This window comes from Sus scrofa, chromosome 1 (genome assembly GCF_000003025.6).
Source record: "Sus scrofa isolate TJ Tabasco breed Duroc chromosome 1, Sscrofa11.1, whole genome shotgun sequence".
Classification (NCBI taxonomy): Eukaryota; Metazoa; Chordata; class Mammalia; order Artiodactyla; family Suidae; genus Sus; species Sus scrofa.
Genome location: NC_010443.5, coordinates 12,438,513 through 12,459,801, shown reverse-complemented (window position 1 = coordinate 12,459,801; position 21,289 = coordinate 12,438,513). Strand labels below are relative to the sequence as shown.

At 42.6% G+C, this 21,289-nt stretch overlaps 1 long non-coding RNA gene across 1 annotated transcript in view; it reads right to left on the bottom strand.

The window, feature by feature from the left end:
* The window catches only part of LOC110259934, a 59,188-nt gene extending 38,339 nt beyond the window's left edge, over positions 1 to 20,849 (bottom strand). Inside the window, exon 1 of the long non-coding RNA XR_002342424.1 lies at positions 20,652 to 20,849. This is a non-coding gene — a long non-coding RNA (uncharacterized LOC110259934). The remainder of the gene's footprint in view (positions 1 to 20,651) is intronic.

Sequence of the window (21,289 nt, the reverse complement as noted above, 5' to 3'; positions counted from 1 at the left end):
GTGCGTCTTCACAGGCTCAGTCAGGCATGTGAAACGTATGCAAATGGAGGATTATAAACAGAGCAGTCACATGATCTCATTCATGGGAATGCTCCTTGAGCCTTTTCCGGAATGTCATATAATCGGCATCACGTAATATGTAATCTTCTCAGATTGGCTTTTTTCACTTAGCAATGTTCATTTAAGGATCTTCAATGCCTTTTCATGCCTTGATAGATCATTTCTTACTGAATAATATTCCATTATCTGGGTATACCACGGTTCATGCCTCCATTCCCTATAAAAGACATCTCGATTGATTCCAAGTCTTGGCAATTGTGAATAACTTGCTATAAATATCTGTTGTGCAGGTTTTTATGTGGATGTAAGTTTTCAGCTCCTTTGGGTAAAAGCCAAGGAGTGCAATTGAAGGATGGGATGGTAAGAATATGCTTAGGTTTGTAAGGAACCGACAAACTGTGTTTCAAGAATGACTGTGCTATGTTACACTGCCATCAACAGTGTGTAAGAGTTCCCGTTGCTCCACACCCCCACTGGCAGTCGGTGCTGGCGGTGTTTTGGGATTTTTGGCCATGCTGATAGGCGTGTAACATGTCTCATTGTTTTACTTTTCACTTCCCTCACAGCATAAGATGTTGAAAATCTTCCATAAGCTTAGGTGTCATCTGCATCTTTGGCGAGGTGTATGTTCAGATCTTTTGCCCATTTGTGTGTGTGTGTGTGTGTTTAGGGCTGCACCCGCAGCATGTGGAAGTTCCCAGGCTAGAGATCAAATGGCAGCTGTAGCTGCTGGCCTACATCACAGCCACAGCAAAGCAAGATTGGAGCCATGTCTGGGACCTACACCACAGCTCGTCCCCATGGATACTAGTCAAGTTTGTTACCCTGAGCCATGATGGAAAAAAAAATCACCTTTTTTTTTTCTTTTTTTTTTGTCTTTTTGCCTTTTCTAGGGCCGCTCCCAAGGCATATGGAGGTAACCAGGCTAGGGGTCGAATTGAAGCTATAGCCGCCAGCCTACACCAGAGCCACAGCAACGTGGGATCGGAGCCGAGTCTGCAACCTACACCGCAGCTCACGGCAACACTGGATCCTTAACCCACTGAGCGAGGCCAGGGATCAAACCCACAACCTCATGGTTCCTAGTCAGATTCGTTAACCACTGAGTCACGACGGGAACTCCACCATTTTTCAATCATGTTGTTTGTTTTCTTTTTGTTGAGTTTTAAGAATTCCTTGTATATTTTGGATTTCAGTACTTTATCAGATATTCCTTTTGCAAATATTTTCCCTAAGTCTATGGCTTGTCTTCTCATTCTCTGACAATGATTATATTTTAATACAGCATACTTGATACTGGCTAAGCCTTTCAGCTCATCAAATATAGGTAGGTATATATCAAAAACTGGTTCATATAAAAATAAAAATATTGCCAGAAACACAAGATAACAAAAATATGCTAATGTGTCCTGACATCCAAGCAATAGCTTCTATTCATAAAATACTGAAGAAATATTAGGAAACCATTTAGACTCTTAGAAAATTGATATTATTCCTTAGCAAGTCAGATTTTTTTCCAAGTAACTATCGGCATCCCCAGGATCATGGCACACAGAGTAACAGATTAGCAAATAAGGAAATAGAATTAAACAGCATTGCTTGATATTTTGTTCCCTGCAATCATCATTGCTTTGGCATTTAAAATTTATGAAAAAATTTCCTAATTTCTTCCTAGTGGAGATAGTTGCTTGTTTTGTTTTTTGGGAGCAATGTGGGAAATCAGGGGTTTTGGGAGGGGTTGTCTTTTTCTTTTTTAGGGTGTCACCTGCAGCATATGGAAGTTCCTGGACTAGGGGTCAAATTGGAGCTGCAGCTGCCAGCCTACACCACAGCCACAGCAACACGGGATCCAAGCTGCATCTGCGACCTATACTGCAGCTTGTGGCAACCTCAGATCCTTAACCCACTGCGTGAAGCCAGGGATTGAACCTGAATCCTCATGGATACTGGTCAAGTTCTTAACCCACTGAGCTACAATGGGAACTCTGGAATAAGTTTTCAATGAAACATCCCTGTTTCCAATTTTTGCAACTGAAGTTGTTAAGGGAAATAAATGAAAATGTCCAGTCTTAGATATGGCCAAAAATGTCAAAATCTTGCATATCAGGTCATCTTCCGCAGTATTCGCTACCTACTTTTATATGTTGAGAATTTTCCATAATAACAAAGTTATTTTTTATTAATTAAATTTATTTTTTATTAGGGTAAATCTTATTTACCGTGTTGAGTCAATTTCTGTTGTACAGCAGAATGACCCAGTCATATATATACATATGTCATTCTTTTTCTCATATTGTCTTCCATTATGGTCTATCCCATGAGACTGGCTATAGTTCCCTATGCTATACAGTAAGACCTCATTTCTTACTCATCCTAAACGTAATAGTTTGCATTTACCAACCCCAAACTCCCCGTCCATCCCACTTCTTCCACTTCCCCCTTGGCAAACAACCACAAGTCTTTTCTCTAGGTCCGTGAGTCTACTGCTGTTTTGTAGATAGGTTCTTTTGTACCATAATTTAGATTTCACCTATAAGTGATATCATAAATGAATGCTTACATATATTGAAATTTAGCAACATAGTTTAGTCAACTGATTAACCACGTGGAAAATATCTTAAAAAGCTACATTTAAATAACTTTTGGGTAAATAAAAAATTTTGAATACGTAAAATAATAAAACTATTAGAAGAAAATATAGGAGAATTTTATTTCTTTTTAGAGATAAGAAATCTTTTCTAAGCAAGGCACAAAAAACCAAATTCCATAAAGATTAGTGAATATGGTGACATGAAAATGGTTTTTTTCTGCACAGAAAAAATGCCAAAGTCAAAAGACAAATGATCAAGTGGGAAAAATATTTCAACACATATGCCAATGAGCTCATTTTCTTAATATATAAAGACTTCTTACAAGTCAGTTATAAAAGACCATTAAGCCAATAGAAAAACTGACAAAGCCCTTAGAAGCAGTTCATAGGAAACAAACACAAATGGTTTATAACATATGAAAAGACATTCAACTTTAACTGTAAAGGAACAAAAAAGTAAAATATCAATGTTATATGACCATTCATTTAACAGAAAGCATTCTTAAAGCATATGTCATTAAGAAATATTTAAGTGAAAAAAGTCAAGATGTAAAACAATCTATAGTATGCCTCTACCTGTATATACAAACATACATAAAGAGACACAAATATGCATGTATGCTTGACACACACAGAATATTCTAGAAGAACATTGTCAAAACTGATTACCATGGTTGCTTCCATGGCAGGAGCCTGGAAGTCTTGAGCAAGGAGTAAACATAAACTTCCATCCTCTGTTCTCATTATAATTTTTAAAATTTTAAATGTATGTCTGCATTACCTTTTCAATGAAAAACAACTAGTTGATAAAAAGCTAAATTATTGTGTTCAACAAATATTTCTTGGTGCCAATCAGTATGTGAAGTACTGGAAATACAAGCGATGGAAAACCAACAAAAATCTCTGTCCCTAGGTCTAACATGCTCTTGGGGTAGGAATTATAAAAATCTCTAATGAATTTTGTTCAGAATAGTAATTTTTTTGACAAATATTTTCTTTGGAGATGTGCCGTTTTTAACATAAGTGAATATATTAAGTCTTACATAAAACAGTAACTATAGAAATGCATTCTTTGGAAATGGCAGAGTTGTCATCATCATAATCTGGACAGGCTTTGTCAGGATGGAAGAAGCAAGAAGAGATTCATGGTTCATGCCTCCATGTGTACCCGTACCATTTAAGAATCTCACTGTCCTTGACACAAAACACTTCTAATCTCTCTGCCTTCATTTCATGGTTTATTCATTGAGAGTTAAGAAGCTTCTCGCTCTCTTACTATTTAATCCATTATTTTAGAATTCAAATCTAAGTTATGTCCTGAAGATTCCGGATGAAAACAATCCCAAAGACTTTTACTGTCATCGACGCACATAAAATTCCCATCAGTGTCCTAAGTTTTCATTTCCATTGCATCGCTGTGTCTTTTTCTCTGGCATAGAACAACTATGCCAAAAAAAATGCAAAATTATATATGCTAAGACCTTGTTTCACTTATTAAAAAGTTATATTTTGGTTAAAGGTGGAGTAAGCTAAAGAACAATATTTCTAAAGTACAGTGAATAGATGAGTGCTAGACTTGCTCAGTGCCATCATAAAGGTATTCCTAATACATAGGAAAAAGCTGCATATTAAGCTTCCCCACAATGAAAAATTTTCCCAATACTGGAGATTAGCAATGCATATTAGCCTATTATCCCCCTAAAAAAGTTCCTTAAATGAAGAAGTTTGCTTAACTTTGAGCCTCTCTTTCTCCCTTCTCTGTGCTAATTAAGAAATTTCTGGACATCAGAGGAAATTATAATCTGCACTCAAATTAGGACAGATCTTAGTTCTGAATCTTTGCTTTCCTCTCAGCAAACTCCAGAGTAGCTTCCTGGCCCTGCTCTGACATTCATGCTGTCAAATTTCTTATCAGCTCACAGATAATCTGAAGCTTCCATCTGTAAGAATTACAGCCCAACATACCTCTGTCAAAAGGAGCACACTCTGGGTCCCCTGGCAAGATGAAAGGGAAAAAACAAAATACATGTGGGCTTAAAACAGCTGAAATTCAATATTACCTACAGCCAACTTCCTTATAAGGATAATTCTGATAGGACACAGCAACAACCAAAAACAACAAATGCAAAATCCATTTTTTTTTTTTAAGTAGGGGACAAAAGAGATCCAATTCAAACCACTCCCCTGAAACACAATGTGATGGGAAACAACTTTGCTGTAAACCGTATACCCAGCAGGACTTCTTAAATTATAGTCTCTCTTTCAACTAACACTCTGCCCAAGAAAGTCTTATTGGACGAAATTCTAAAACCAATCTAAGCATCTTCTCGGACAGTGGCCCTCACAGGTGTGTTCAGCCGTGGGATCAGGCCTTCCTGAGTTCCGATTAGCTCCTGACTTTTGTCACCACATCTTGCTTCCAAAGCTTCCCAGGGCGAAATAGTCTACCAGCTAAAGGTGAACCTTAATCAAGAAATCCCCTGTTTCCTTTCTTAAAGAAGCAGTTCCCATCAAGAAAAGCCTGCTACAATTTCACGAATTCACAAGTAAGACACAACAACTGAAAAATCAAGGATGGTGACATTTTCATACTCTGTATCCTATGAGACATTTGACATGTAAGCAAATCAACCTTCTGATGAAAGCCTGTGAATGACAAATACTTATCTGAATCTAAGCTTAATATACCAAGAAGCTGAAACCAGTCCTTTTGTGTAAGTGTGTGCTGAAAACTTTTGTCTTGTTTTTCTTTTTGTTTTTGCTTTTTAGCCACCGTCACCACCCTCCACCCCTAGCATGTGGAGGTTCCCAGGCTATGGGGTCAACTCGAAGCAGTAGCCACCAGCCTACACCACAGCCACAGCAACATCAGATCCGAGCCATGTCTGCAACCCACACCACAGCTCCTGGCAACGCCAGAACCTTAACGCACCAAGCAAGGCCAGGGATCGAACCTGTGTCCTCATGGATGCTTGTCAGATTTGTTTCTGCTGAGCCACACTGGGACCTCTGGAAAACTTTTTCAATTAAAAAAAAAAAATCTTAAAAACTTTGAAAAGATTCTCTCCTTTGGCAAATGGAACTGAAGACTCAAGAATTTTGTCTCCAGTTCTGTTTGAATTCCCATGTACTCTATGCCAGCTGAGTGCCCTCCCTCACCCCATCGTGTGCATATTTCTAGATCCTTGGAGAAACCACTAGGCAGAAAGTCAGCACAAATACCTTCTGAGCCCACAACAAGTTGTCACTTGGTGAAAGAAGCTCAGGAGAGAAAGAGAGACGGAGCGCGGGCTCTGTTGTAAAAGAAGCACATTGCAGGCCCAGGAAAAGTCATCAGGAAAGATAAGTGTGATCAGAAGGGTCCCAAAGAGCTTACCACACCTCAGTGCTCTGCTGATCTTGAAGCAGGTGGGGTGGGGACCCTGGAGGGGCTGATGGCTGGCGAGACTCAAAAGAAATTTCATCCAGTGGAAAAGCTGACATCAACTCCTGCCTTGTGGAAATACAGGTCTGTCTCTTACCCAAAACCTCCAAAGCTACGTTAACTTCATTTTCCGATGGTCTTCAGACTAGGTTGGATCCTCAAATAAGCCAACTCGTTTAGATGTTTCCCCAGTCACAGACTGCCTCCTGAACCCTAGAGCCCTGTACATGCAAAGCCCTGACAGAAAAGTGTAAGAAGAGAGAAAGGATGAAATGAAGGAAATTACTGCCACCTTCACACACAAAGGACAGACCCGCATTCTATTGAAAGACATTTTATTTTATATTATTTTATTTTATTTATTATTTATTTATTTTGGTCTTTTCCAGGGCCACACTCGAGACACATGGAGGTTCCCAGGCTAGGGCTCTAATCAGAGCTACAGCTGCAGGCCTACGCCACAGCCACAGCAACACGGGATCCTTAACTCACTGAGCAAGGTCAGGGATAGAACCTGTAACCTCATGGTTCCTAGTCAGATTCGTTAATCACTGAGCCACAACGGGAGCTCCATAAAGACATTTTAAATGAGAAAAGCTGAAAGACTTTTCAAAAATAAATGACGTGTTTTTGTTGGGCAGTGAAAAATTACAGGGTCTCAATTAGGCATTTATCAGCTCAAAGTTGTGGGACAGGTGAGCCAGGTGGCTTGGCAATCCAAATTAGCTCTCAATGGGAAGGACTGGCAAAGTCACACACTGGTGTCGGCAACTCATAACAACTGAAAGACCTCTCCTTTCCAAGAATGTGTTCATTTTAACCCAGATTTCACAGTGGAAAGAGTCTAAGAATCAGGAAATCTAGGCAGTGAACTATGCATTGCTCCAACAAGCTGTACCCATTTGGGAAATCTTAAGATCTCTTTGGACCTCAGTTCCCCATCCCTAATGTGATAAGTGGAGAGTAAATGGAGCAAAAATTGGCTTGGTGTCTGATTCTATGGAGTAAGCACTAACCTCAGGCATCCAAGACAGGTGATTAGACACCTACCCACCCACCCCAGTAGAAGGCTAAGAATACATGCCCAATGGGATGATCCAGATTAGGACACACTTCAGGAGCAGCTGATTAGACTTGCATTCAAACTTGACCTAGGTGATAAATCAGTAGAGACAACATCCTGATAAAGGTCAGGCAGTAGAAAGCTCCAGAGAGGGGAATGTCCTATAAGAAACAGTGAACTACAGTTGAGTCTCAGCTCAGCCATTCACTAGTACTATGGCCTTGGACAAGCCACTTCACCATCTTGAGCCTCAGTTTCCTCCATGGATGCATTACTACCTGCTCTACACACAGACAGCACAAAGGCAATATAAGAAAATGCATACAGACACACTCAGAAGACTGTAAAGCAGTCATCGCTTATAAGCTCCATGTGAACAAGCATTTGGGATTTAGAAGGAGGTTCCCCTCCCAAAGAATAAAGCAAAAACGAAAGGCTGGAAGAAAACTTTTGAGAAAACAGCTTCTTACTTGCTCATTCCTAAAATAGAGGCACTGAAATGTCAATACAGGCTCTTCAAGAGAACGGAGAGCAGACTTTCAATGGAAATGACTGCATAATAAAAAAGATTGCTAAACTCAAGTCTTTATCATATTTGTCATAACCCCAGGCCATGCAAGACATTCAAGTAAGCAAAAGAATCACAGAATCTCTGCTTTACATGAGCAAACAGGACACTGGGAGGGAAGGCAAAGGATAGGGCCCCGCAGAACAATTAGTCTAAGGTGCCCAAGTAATCATGAAGAAAAGGTGCAGAAACTTGGGGGTAGGGTTAAAGAAAAGAGATTTGACCACAGCCAAGATTCTCTATTGATTAGAGTGAACAGGTATGGGAAAAGAATGCTTTTCTTACCTGAATGACCAGGTCATCTAGAGAGAAAAGTTTTAGACAACAAAACTACCTTGACCCAGGAACAAATAGATGATATCAACACATAGTGTGACCAGACAAAGCATTATTAACCCCTCCTTGAGGGAGGAAGAGATTTTGATGATTTTTTAAAATTATCCTCAACCAAGTTTATTTGTTTCGATCAACTCTCCATGATTCTCAAGAGTGTATAAGGAGAATATCCAAAGAATATTGGGCAATAATTCAATTCTAAACATATGTGAATTGCAACACCAGTGCATTTGAGGGAAAAACCCTGTGAACAAGAAGAAACTGAGTGGGGAACTAGAGTTAGATCAAGACTGGAAAAATGGGGGTTTCAAATCGTATTTTGGAATAATCGTTGAGAATTGAGGTCAGGGAACTTCCCAAAAGAGAACCTCTAGATTTAATAAGACAGGAAACCAAGAAGTAAGTCAAGGAAGATGCTACAGTTGAAAAGCCTGTGGAGAATTTTGAGAGAGATGGAGTGTAGGCCCTTAAGGCAGACAAGGTCTGCCTGAGTCTTAAAGTCTACAGAAGGGATAACTGGGGGATATAATTAATACAATTAGTGGGGAGACATATCAAAAGATTTGACATGCTTGCCTGCCATACGCAAGAAAGCGCCATTTTATTTGTAAAATATAAATGTAAGAAAACCCATCCTTATCATCAAAATTTTTCAGTTTCCCCTTCAAACCCTTTCCTCCTTGTCTTCTTACTTCCCTTCATTTCTCCACTTCTCCAGAAGGGAAGTATCAGTCCCATCAAGTTACCGACCCTCTGCCTGCCTCTTTACCCCTGATACATTTGACCTAATGACGTAATCCCTTTGTCTTTAAAACACTCACAGTGGCTTATTGTCCTGTGCTCTGGTTTTGTGCTTTCCTTCTGCCTGTATTTCTGGTAAATCATCATCACAAGAGACACAGCATATATTTCAGTTTACAAAGCATAATTACACACATCATCTCATAGGAGACCCCAACAACTCTTGGAGGCACTTAAAGATGTGATTCTACCCACCTCACAAATGGAGCAACTGAAATGTAAAAAAGGAACAAAGCGAAGTGCACCTACATAGCAACAGGTAGACCAAAGCGTGGGGCTTGTGGTCCGACCTTCTTCCCTATGAACAGCTGCCTAACGTGCAGCACCAGGAGCACCATCTTGTCTTGGCTCCAGGAAGAAAAGCTCTGTTTGAATTTTACCCCCTGACTCTGTGCTCATCTCTCAACTTTCGACCCACATGATGGAGGGAGATGTGAGAAGAAGAATGTACATACATATGTGTGACTTGGTCACTTTGCTGTACAGCAGAAAATGGACAAAACACTGCAAACCAACTATAATGGCACAAATAAAAATCTTTAGAAAAATTAAAATATTTTGTTGATATTTTCCACAATCCCTGATACAGAGGAAATTCTGTATTTTCAAAAACTCAAGCAGTAAATAGTAGGATCATTGGTAACATCAATTTAGTATAAGGCTGAATGCAAAGTATCTGACTGAAGAGATTCTTTTTTTTTTTTTCTCCCTTTATCTAATTCGAGATTTACTAATCTTTTCTTTATCTCAAGAACTTTTTCTGGTCTTAACTAGAAAGCATGAATAAAGACAAGTCAAACACATCCTCTCAAAACCTTGCCTTCCTAACTTTTAATGCCCATTTTCTTCCCCTTTCCAATCTGAACTCTTAGAAACAAATGTCGTATCTCTTTGCTGCAAGCCTCCTCAGCTGGGATCTGGAAATGTCTTTAGGAATGGGATTTTCCTCGGTGCTCACGCACACCTGTGACAAGCACTCCCAACATCATATTCTTCACTCAAACCAGCTTCCTCTGGCCTAATTAGGGTTAGAGGACACACACTCTCAGCCCTTTGGGCACAAAGCAGCCTTATCCAAAAATAAGAAATCACGTGGCATTTGTTCTGCCCTCCAGGTGGCCATTACTGGATTCTCAGCTCCAACACACCCTGGGTCAAGTTCTGACTCCAGGATCAAATCGTTGGGGTTGGGATCCTGCCTCTACCACTTACTGTGTAACCTTGAGTCTGCTTCTTAAACTCTCTGAGCCTGTTTCTTCATCAGGTAAAGGGGAACTCGTTCATAACAGCACTTCCTGGAGTTATTTGGTTAAGAAACTCAGACTATGAATCTACAGCCTTTAACACCTTCCTGGGCAGACAGAGGGTTAGACATTACACAGCAGACAGTACCTGTCAACGCTCAGTGATAACAGTAGTGCTGACCACACGTGACACACACCCACTGGGGACATGGAAACGCAGGCAGCCTGTTTGAAAAACTACAACGAGTAACAAGGAGACTTCACGAACCCTGTTTTCTGCCTTCACCGAAGGACTCACCGCAGTGGCGCTCACTGCCCAGAAAGCTTCAAGCAATGAAGAGGATACCTCGCTGGCCAAGGGCCTCCATCCATTGGCCAAAGGCCCACGTCCATGGTTAGAAACATGAGGGGGAGCAGGCAGTAGTTCTCAGTGTCTGCACTCATTTCAGGATTGAGAGGAGGCTCTTGCTAATTTGCACCCAAATTAGCAAAACACACAGGAGTAGGAAATTCATGCAAAGTGGAAATGATCAGATGCTCTGAGTCTAGGACTCGGCAGTCTCCAAGAACACCAAACTGCAGTCACCGCAGAAGAAATAGCCAAGCCAGACTGGCTTTGCTCACTTACTCTGACTCTTTTTTTTTTTTTTTTTTTGCTTTTTTGCTTTTTTTAGGGTCACACCTGCGGCATATGGAAGTTCCCAGGCTAGGGGCTAAAACAGAGCTGCAGCTGCTGGCCTAAGCCACAGCCACAGCAACGCAGGATCTGAGCTGCATCTGTGACCTACACCACAGCTCAGAGCAATGCTGGATCCTTAACCAACTGAGTGAGGCCAGGGATCAAACCCACATCCTCATGCACATGCATACTAGTCAGGTTCATGACCCACTGAGCCACAATAGGAACTCCCCACTTACTCTGCTTTGATGAATGGCCTGGGGTCTCACTTCTCGTGCTGCCTCCTCTGCTCAGGGTAGCTGGGGGTCTGGCGTTCCTCTCAAGGCAGCTGATTTGTACATCACTTTGGAATGTTGGCAAGTGTTCACAAAACAAAACTAAATCATGCTCTAGTGCCTACCTCAAACCTTGCTGGACAAGTTCCTGTTACCTACGTACAATGATTCCAGTTGATTAGTCAAGTTGAAAATTCAAGTGCATGAAAACTTGGTAGCTTGTGTTCCAGAGTCAAATCCTAGAACTTGGTAGCTTGTGTTCCTGGTCAAACCCTCTAGCTGGAAAACCTTGGCCATATTTCATCAAGAGAGTTCAAGTTCAGATCATTCTCTTTGACAGAATGTTGGATCTGAATCTAACCAAGTAAAGATGATAATTCATACGATTATAAGGGAAGGTAAAAAGTGATCTTCATATGGTATTTGTCTTTCTCTTTCTGACTTATTTCACTCAGTATAGGAATCTCTAGTTCCATCCATGTTGCTGCAAATGGCATTATTTTCTTCTTTTTACGGCTGAGTAGTATTCCATTGTGTATATATACCACATCTTCCTGATCCAATCATCTGCCGATGGATATTTGGGTTGTTTCTATGTCTTGGCTATTGTGAATAGAGCTGCAATGAACATGCGGGTGCATGTGTCTTTTCAAGGCAAGTTTTGTCCGGATATATGCCCAAGAGTGGGATTGCTGGGTCATATGGTAGTTCTATATTGAGTTTTCTAAGGTACCTCCATACTGTTCTCCACAGTGGTTGTACCAGCTTCCATTCCCACCAACAGTGCAGGAGGGTTCCCATTTTTCCACACCCTCTCCAGCATTTGTTATTTGTAGACTTATGAATGATGGCCATTCTGACCGGTGTGAGGTGGTATCTCATGGTAGAAAATGAACTTTTCCACAGAAAAGAAAATCATGGACTTGGAGAATGGACATATGTGTTGCCAAGGGGGAGGGGGAGGGAGTGGGGTGGATGGGGAGCTTGGGGTTAATAGATGCAGACTCTTGCCTTTGGAGTGGATTAGCAATGAGATCCTGCTGTGTAGCACTGGGAAGGATGTCTGGTCACTTATGATGGAGCATGATAATGGGAGAAAAAAGAATGTATACATGTATGTGTAACTGGGTCACCATGCTGTACAGTAGGAAAAAAATGTACTGGGGAAATAACAATTGATTACAATTTAAAAAAAAAGTGATCTGTCCATTCTCTTGCAATAAGACGCTTGGAGAACATGAGGTATCCAATAGGCATTTGGGGAATGTCTAATATTCAAAAATGGGTATTCATTGTATTATATGATTAACATTCACACTCACATGTGAGAACAACTCTTCCCGTTTTGTCAGCCTCATACAGAAGTTGGAATTTGTGGTACAACAAGGAACAAGAAAATAAGGTTTCAGCATAACGCGCTTCAGCTTTTTAACACGTAGGAAAAACAAAGTTGTTATAATTGACCTGCGCTTCGAGTGAGTGACTAAAACGTCCGTCTGGCAACCACTAGTTTGCTAAACTAGCAGGATCTCCAAACACGCTGAGAAATTAATGAGATTACATATGCACACATCCCCCCTCTTACATCGTACTCTGAGCTACCCAAACAGAAGCATCGTAAACGAGCAGCCTAAAAATTATGGTTTTCATGTTCGTGGCCATTTTCTCAGTTTTTTGAAAAGTCGTAAAGGATTCCTCCTGAAAATGTGACTTAGGAGAAGAGCAGCTGCGCGTCTCCCGTGTGCGTCAGGACACCTTACACCAAACTCTTTCTGCAGGAGAGGGTAATGTTAGACCGAGACGCCTGGGAAGAATTTTGGATCAGCTCCATTGCCTTTCTTCTGTAGGAGAGGTCTGTATTTTCCATTTTTACACCAACATTTGGTATCAATAAACACATTTGTCTATGAACAGCTGAATGTTCTAGTCCTCTTTGATGCTACAGATTAGTGCATAAGCCTCCTAAGAAAGCATTTTCCTTCATGAAAGTCAGGGAAAAAAAAAAAAAGAAATTCTGCCCCATTTGATGAGAAAGAATCTATCCAATCACACCTTTCCAGTGAGCAAGAAATTGTATACAATTAATAACAAGTCTAAAGGAAATTGAATATAAATCAATTAAGGAGGGAGGCAAAAAAAAATACGTTTAGTTGTGAGTAGAATGAATAAATTAGCCTCTTACTAAAATGTCTTCCTGCTGAAAGAATGTTGTTCTGCTAGGGATAATTGTGGGAATAGGAATTAGGGTAATTTCAACTCAACTGAAAAGAGAATGGAAGAGATTCTTATGTTGCAGAGAAACCCAAGAACCTGCTTGAAATTCCAGCTATTTATTTTGTCATGAAAATAACTATACAGGTGCCAAACTAGGAGTTCCCATCGTGGTTCAGCAGTTAACGAGCCTGACTAGGATCCATGAGGATGCAGGTTCAATGTCTGGCCTCACTCAGTGGGTTAAGGATTCGATGTTGCGTTGAGCTGTGGTGTAGGTCGCAGACATGGCTCAGATCTGGCGTTGCTGTGGCTGTGGCATAGGCCGGCAGCTGTAGCTCTGATTCTACCCCTAGCCTGAGAACCTCCATATGCCGCCAGTGCAGCTCTAAAAAAAGAAGAGGAAAAACAAAACAAAACCCAGGTACCAAACCAACTTTACACATCAACGGTATCCAAGGTTATGGAGGAAACCACTAAAATGATCCAATATCCTATCGACTGGGGAGTTGCCCTCACCATATGCTTAAATTGGAGGCTTAGGATTTATATTCAAACCAAAGGGCCATCACATTGCATCATGTTTCCAATTCAGAGTACTTGAACTTTTCTTTCACTATGCAACTTGAGGAAGTAAAAATCTTTCCAGACACTACTGTTCCACATCGAGTAAATGACCACATGCGTATAACAATCTGGAATCCCTAGCAAGACTCAACTTATGAAAGGATGCCCTTTCACAGCCTTCACAATAGCCAATTTTCATTTTGTAAATGCATCTCATTGTTCAGCATCTTTATTCGTTCCCACCCAATGATGAAGTGAATCTACTGTTTGAGGCCCAATGCCACAGGTTAAAGTCAGAGAAATGAGTCATATTGGCTTTGGTCCCTAGAAGCGCTTGCCAACAACATAGATGAGTTTATTACCAGCATTTAAAATGACTTTTATTCTTTAGTCCCTGTGTTCCTTTCCTAGGGCTGCAGAAACAAAAGACCACAAGCTGAGGGGCTCAAAACAACAGAAAGTCACTCTTCCATAGCTCTGGAGACCAGAAGTCTGAAATCAAGGTGTTGTCAGGGTCTTTCTCCTTCTGAAACCTGGTAGGTTGAATCCTTCCTTGCATTTTCTTTGGCTTCTGGTCGGCCTGGCAGTTCCTTTGTGTCCCCTGGCTTGTAGCTGCATCACCCCAAACTTGATCTCTCCATCCCATGGCCATCGACCTGTGTGTCTCAGTCTTTCCAGGACTTTCTTCTTATAAGGACAGCAGTCTTCTTGGATCAAGGCTCCCTCCATTATGACCTTCCTAATTTAACTAATGACATCCGCAACTACTTCCTTTGCAAACACAATCCCCTTCTGAAATCCTGGGGGTGAGAACTTCAGCATCTCTTTTCTTGGGGGGGAAGCACAGTTTCAACCATAACACCCGTTACTGCTGTTCATCTAATCCTCTTCTGCCAAGAAATCTTATACCCCAACGGAGTCTCTCCATAGTGAGAAAATAAAATCCAACTTAAGACAGAAGGCCCCATGGGTTTATAATGTTTTTACTTTCTTTGAAGCATGTCCACTTAAGAGCATTGGGCCCACACAACAAAACAGACTGGGTAGGTATTTTTATCTCAGCTTTTACGGCTGAGAGAATGCAAGTGGGAAGACAGTCCATGCCTTGCTTTGTAGCACACATCTTTACAGGCCACAGGCAGAGCCCTCGGGCCTCCTAACCTCAGATGTGCTGTTCCCACTATGACATCGAGCCTGTATGTAGCATCAGAACTATGGGTGCACCAACACTCAAGATAGAGGTTGATGTTTGCAACTCAAAGAGGCTGTTGTTATAAAAGGGCAACATGAGGGACCCTTGTGATGGGAGAATGTTATGTATCTTGGCCAAGGCTGCAGACTATCCTGGGATGGTCCTGAAAGCCATGAACCGCCCTGGCTCTCCAGACCCCTTTGGTTCCTGCTGGTTGGGAAGCACTCCCCACATAACACCTTAGAGCTTCCTAAGAAGAAGTTACAGTGACAACCACGAATGTGCTATTATGTCAGACACAGGTAGTTCCCTGAAAAAAGAAAAAAAAAAAGGGAACATTCCTTCCTACTACCACTTCAATAAAGAAGTAGAAAGGAATGCCACTTAAGGCACTTTCAAAGCTGAACGTGAATCTGTCCACACACTTTCCCTGGGTCTCCCAATTCTTAGCCTCAGGTGACTGTCTAATGTGAGACCATCTTTAACACGGGTCATGTACGATGGGAGTTAGGCCACGAGCTCAGAGACACACAAAGCTCTGGGTTTGTGTCCTGTCTCTGCCCACACTAAGGGGAGTGGTTTTTAGGGTATTTTACCTCTCTAGGCTTCAGCTTTGCGGAAATCACAGCAGGACTAATTCCCAGGATGGTTTTGACAGGTAATTGGCTCAAGATGTGTTCATGCAAAAATAAAAATGCTGATTACAATGCCCTGAACCGAGCCAGTATTCAGTAACATCATTCTTTCGAAGTCACTGCTCCACACACGAAATATTCAGTAAATTCTATGGACCATCTGTTCCAAAGTCAACCCTGCTGCCCCTTCTAGTTCAATTCATATTCCACACTGGGTTATCTGGTTTTTTACACCTGGGCATAAAGTTCATTGTCTGTGTGATCCATTCATTCGTCTCCAATCTAAATTTCAGTTTTCACTGATGATCTAGTCCTCTTTTACTCAGATTGTTTTTTTCAGAGCTCATCTACACTCTAGTAATCTTGGGATGAGTTTAAACTGGCTAACTTTCCACCTTTCAACTATGTCTCTTTCAATATCCATGTCTTAGGAGACCCATCTTTTGCTCACATTTGTTCATCTTTTGGCCCTTTTTCTGGCAATGATTTTTCACTTTCATTTCTAAGACAAAGATAGGAAATTCCTTCCAATACCTAGAAGCCACGATATTTGATTTTGGTTAAGTCTCTGATAAAAGTCTTCTCCACAGTGACAGGTCAACACTATGAGATGAGACAGCCACAACCCTAATGGGAAATATTTCTTGACTCCAACGTTTTTCTAAAATCAACATTCCCTTAAAGACGAATTACTCTTAGGATGGCAAATATAAATTTAATTTAGAACTATTAACTATTTAACTGACTGTTGAACTTGCTAGAAAGTCGTCTAATAGAGGTTTTAAAAGGTAGTTGTAAATCATCTAGAGAAAAGAGCGCATTTGCAGGTGATTCTAGGAACTAAGTAGACCAGTCAATCCCAGAGGGGAACTTTTTAGCTGTTCTCACCCTAGAACTGTCGCATAATTCTGCAGCTATCTTAATCCCAAAGGGGCTCCCCCTACAAAGATTAAATAACACAAATCATGTCATCTCATCAATTGTAATAAACCACAATTTTTGTAGCTAAAGAAGCACCTGTGTTTTATTTTTAGTGGAAGATTAAAAGAGAGTTAAGTTTTTTGTTGATTTATTTTCATTCAACATTTATTTTGTTTTCCAATTATTAAGGTAGTTTAGATATGCTCCACCAATGAAATATTTGGAAAAAAATTTTTTAAATATGAAGATAAATATAACTATCAGCTCTAAAGCTACTTAATCATATTTTAACATATTTACCTCAATCTTGCTTCTCTGCAGTGTTTTTATTTAGCTGAGAGTTATGTTTCCATTTTTTTTTAAAGTTAGCCTTAATACATAACAGTACTCCCATAAACATCATTTTATTGAAGGTATTCCTTTATATAGATATACTACTCTGTGCTTAACCATCCTGATAACTGTTAAAACATTTATTTTTAATAAATGATGCTATAAAAGGATCTTGCTCATTTTACGAAAGTTAGAAAACACCAAAAAATATAACAAGGAAGATAAATTGGTGATTAAATATTTAGGTGTGGCTGCATGATTTGTAAACTGAATGTACTGATAACTGCCACGTGGGGATGAGTGCTGAAGTGGCAGGCACTGGGCAATCGCATCTCCGATCCTTATACAGCACAAAAAGTCAGGCTGTTGTAATCATCACTTTACAGGTCTAATCCCAAAACTGTTTCTCACTGTGTCGCACGGCCCCCCATCATCACTTCACCGTCACTTCTGCCACCACCACCTCCGCTATCGCCAACGTCTCCTCCACCACCACCTCCACCACCACCTCCACCGCAAGCCCTGACTCCACATCACCACCACCTTCGTCACCACCACTTCCACCACCAGCTCTACCACCACCTCTTCCAACGCCAGATCCGCCACCACCACCACCATCGCCTCCACCACCACCTCCACCACAAGCCCTGACTCCACATCACCACCACCTTCGTCACCACCACTTCCACCACCAGCTCTACCACCACCTCTTCCAACGCCAGATCCGCCACCACCACCACCATCGCCTCCACCACCACCTCCACCACAAGCCCTGACTCCACATCACCACCACCTTCGTCACCACCACTTCCACCACCAGCTCTACCACCACCTCTTCCAACGCCAGATCCGCCACCACCACCACCATCGCCTCCACCACCACCTCCACCACAAGCTCTGACTCCACATCAGCACCACCTTCGTCACCACCACTTCTACCACCAGCTCTACCACCACCTCTTCCAACGCCAGATCCGCCACCACCACCACCATCGCCTCCACCACCACCTCCACCACAAGCTCTGACTCCACATCAGCACCACCTTCGTCACCACCACTTCCACCACCAGCTCTACCACCACCTCTTCCAACGCCAGATCCGCCACCACCACCACCACCACCACTACCACCACCACCTCCACCACAAGCTCTGACTCCACATCAGCACCACCTTCGTCACCACCACTTCCACCACCAGCTCTACCACCACCTCTTCCAACGCCAGATCCGCCACCACCACCACCACCACCACTACCACCACCACCTCCACCACAAGCTCTGACTCCACATCAGCACCACCTTCGTCACCACCACTTCCACCACCAGCTCTACCACCACCTCTTCCAACGCCAGATCCGCCACCACCACCACCACCACCACTACCACCACCACCTCCACCACAAGCTCTGACTCCACATCAGCACCACCTTCGTCACCACCACTTCCACCACCAGCTCTACCACCACCTCTTCCAACGCCAGATCCGCCACCACCACCACCATCGCCTCCACCACCACCTCCACCGCAAGCTCTGACTCCACATCAGCACCACCTTCGTCACCACCACTTCCACCACCAGCTCTACCACCACCTCTTCCAACGCCAGATCCGCCACCACCACCACCATCGCCTCCACCACCACCTCCACCGCAAGCTCTGACTCCACATCAGCACCACCTTCGTCACCACCACTTCCACCACCAGCTCTACCACCACCTCTTCCAACGCCAGATCCGCCACCACCACCACCATCGCCTCCACCACCACCTCCACCGCAAGCTCTGACTCCACATCAGCACCACCTTCGTCACCACCACTTCCACCACCAGCTCTACCACCACCTCTTCCAACGCCAGATCCGCCACCACCACCACCATCGCCTCCACCACCACCTCCACCGCAAGCTCTGACTCCACATCACCACCACCTTCGTCACCACCACTTCTACCACCAGCTCTACCACCACCTCTTCCAACGCCAGATCCGCCACCACCACCACCATCGCCTCCACCACCACCTCCACCGCAAGCTCTGACTCCACATCAGCACCACCTTCGTCACCACCACTTCCACCACCAGCTCCACCACCACCTCTTCCAACGCCAGATCCGCCACCACCACCACCACCACTACCACCACCACCTCCACCACAAGCCCTGACTCCACATCACCACCACCTTCGTCACCACCACTTCCACCACCAGCTCTACCACCACCTATGCCACCAGCTCCAACTCTACATCACCACCACCTCCGTCGCCACTTCCACCGCCATATGGCCGCCCTTAGGGCTTCTTATCACCTTTCTACACACCCTTTCTTCTCTTCCCACCTTCCTACTCTCCTCCTCTCCTGCCTTGATCTGATCTTCTTCTCCAACCGGCTCCTCCTTACGTGCCTCAGTAATAGAGAAAAAGCAAAGGCTGCACCGCCATATTCGTTTTATGCGAATCTCAGTCATTCATTCATTCAACACACATTGACTGAGCACATATTATGGGGCAGGCACTGTTCTGAGCACTAAGTAATTCCCCCATTTGCAGAATTTCCTTTAATACCGAAAAGCTGACTTTTAAAAGTTTCCTTCACCATTTACCCTACTAAACCTGTGACAAATTATCAACCTATGTTTGGGTTCTCAGCTCACACTGCCTGGCCCCCATGCTGGATGAAAAAGCAGAAGTGAGCTGTTTAAGAAGGATACACGAGTAAAAAGGAAAGTATCAGGCAATAGCCATGAAGTAATTTTTTATCTCATATTGCCACAGCACGCTACCGCACGAAAGAACTTCCTATTTCCATACTCAGATGATGTGTATTTGCTTAACACAGCTTGCCCACAAGAGTTCACACATGGACCCTCTACAGAAAAGACACTTGATAGATAAGTAGAAAGGAAAGGAGGGAAATTTTAAAAATGGAGAATAAGTACACCAACAAATACACAAACTGAAGTCCTTTTTCTTCTCACTTGCATGATGTGAGTGGAAAGAAACCTGAGTTCTTTCTATTTCTATTTTCTATGTAAAATTTTAAATAGCTGTGGAGGAATTAGACTCTACATATGACTCTCCAATGCTCAGGACAGTCCTAAGAACACCCAGGACCCTACAGACTAATAAATTCCACCACGGTTGTCAAAGATGCCTTCGTGGGTTATAACCTTGTCTCTTACAATTCAATTTCCATCACACATACAAGAGAAGGAAATCAAATGTTCCAGATGCCCCAAGTAAAGACCTCTGAACCAACATCACCTAAGTTCTCATTTTCATACAGAGATATTCTGTCAAGCCTGTGACTTTCATCTGAAAGTAAAATCCCCTTCAGCTGCCTGTGTACAAAGGGGGATTCTCCATAAAGAACACGCTTTCTCAAAAGAGGCTGGCCACAGGGTGTTTCCCCAGATGAACTCCCCAGGACACACACAAATGCTGAATTGGGCTTTTTCTAAATCCAACCCGTGGTCTGCGGAACAAGCAGCTACCAACACAACATCCATTGAAGAGCCAGAGGAAAGCAGCGTGTGCATGCAGCTCTCTTCTTCAAAGCTCTAACAGAATTCAAGAGTGCCTTTAGCACGGGACTTCACACAGCAAGTTTATGAAGAGCTGAGCAAACGTGGCAGCCCCAGAGTCACACCTTGCTCACAGCCCACAATTCTCAAGAGAGTGCCAGGGTATTCGTTGCTTTACCATCTTGAGATGCCAAGCAATGACCTCACACATCAGCCAAGGAGTGGTTTTACTTACATGCAATAAAGAGAGTAAATCCAAGCACAGGTTGTTTAATCCCTTGAATTCAGAAAGCTCTTAACACTTGGAGGCCACACTTGAGGGTTCCACCGTAAACAGCCACAGCTCGGGCAGTCAGGCTACCCAGGACTACCATAAGAAGCTGGCCAGAGAGAAAATCTCTTTCGAAAGAAGAGGAAGTGTCGTCTCTACTTCCCCAATTGTATTGGTCTTCCTTCTTATTGTTAACAACCCCTTCCTGGATTCCAAAATCCAGGACACAATTCACACAAATCAGACACATCCCACCTGTCTGACTCCATTGATCACTAAACACTCCTCTGACTCAGTGTATTTTATTTCCATGATACATGGAAACATTACATGGTTTTGCTTTCCTGTTTTGGAGGCAAAGATGTTTATTTGCAGGCATGAAAGGTGAGGTCATTTGCAGAGCTCTTCCTGGAGTGTTTAGTCGAAATGCCACTTTTTAATCACCCACCTCTTTTAGGCTCAATGTTCTTTCAAATGTCCCTTCTTTCTCCTCTCCTAGTGTTCCTACTACTCCTACATAGGGGACACAGATACATTGGTAAAAAGTATCTTAGGATAAAAATAGATCCTTGCCTGTCATTCTTTGGCAGCATACCTAATAA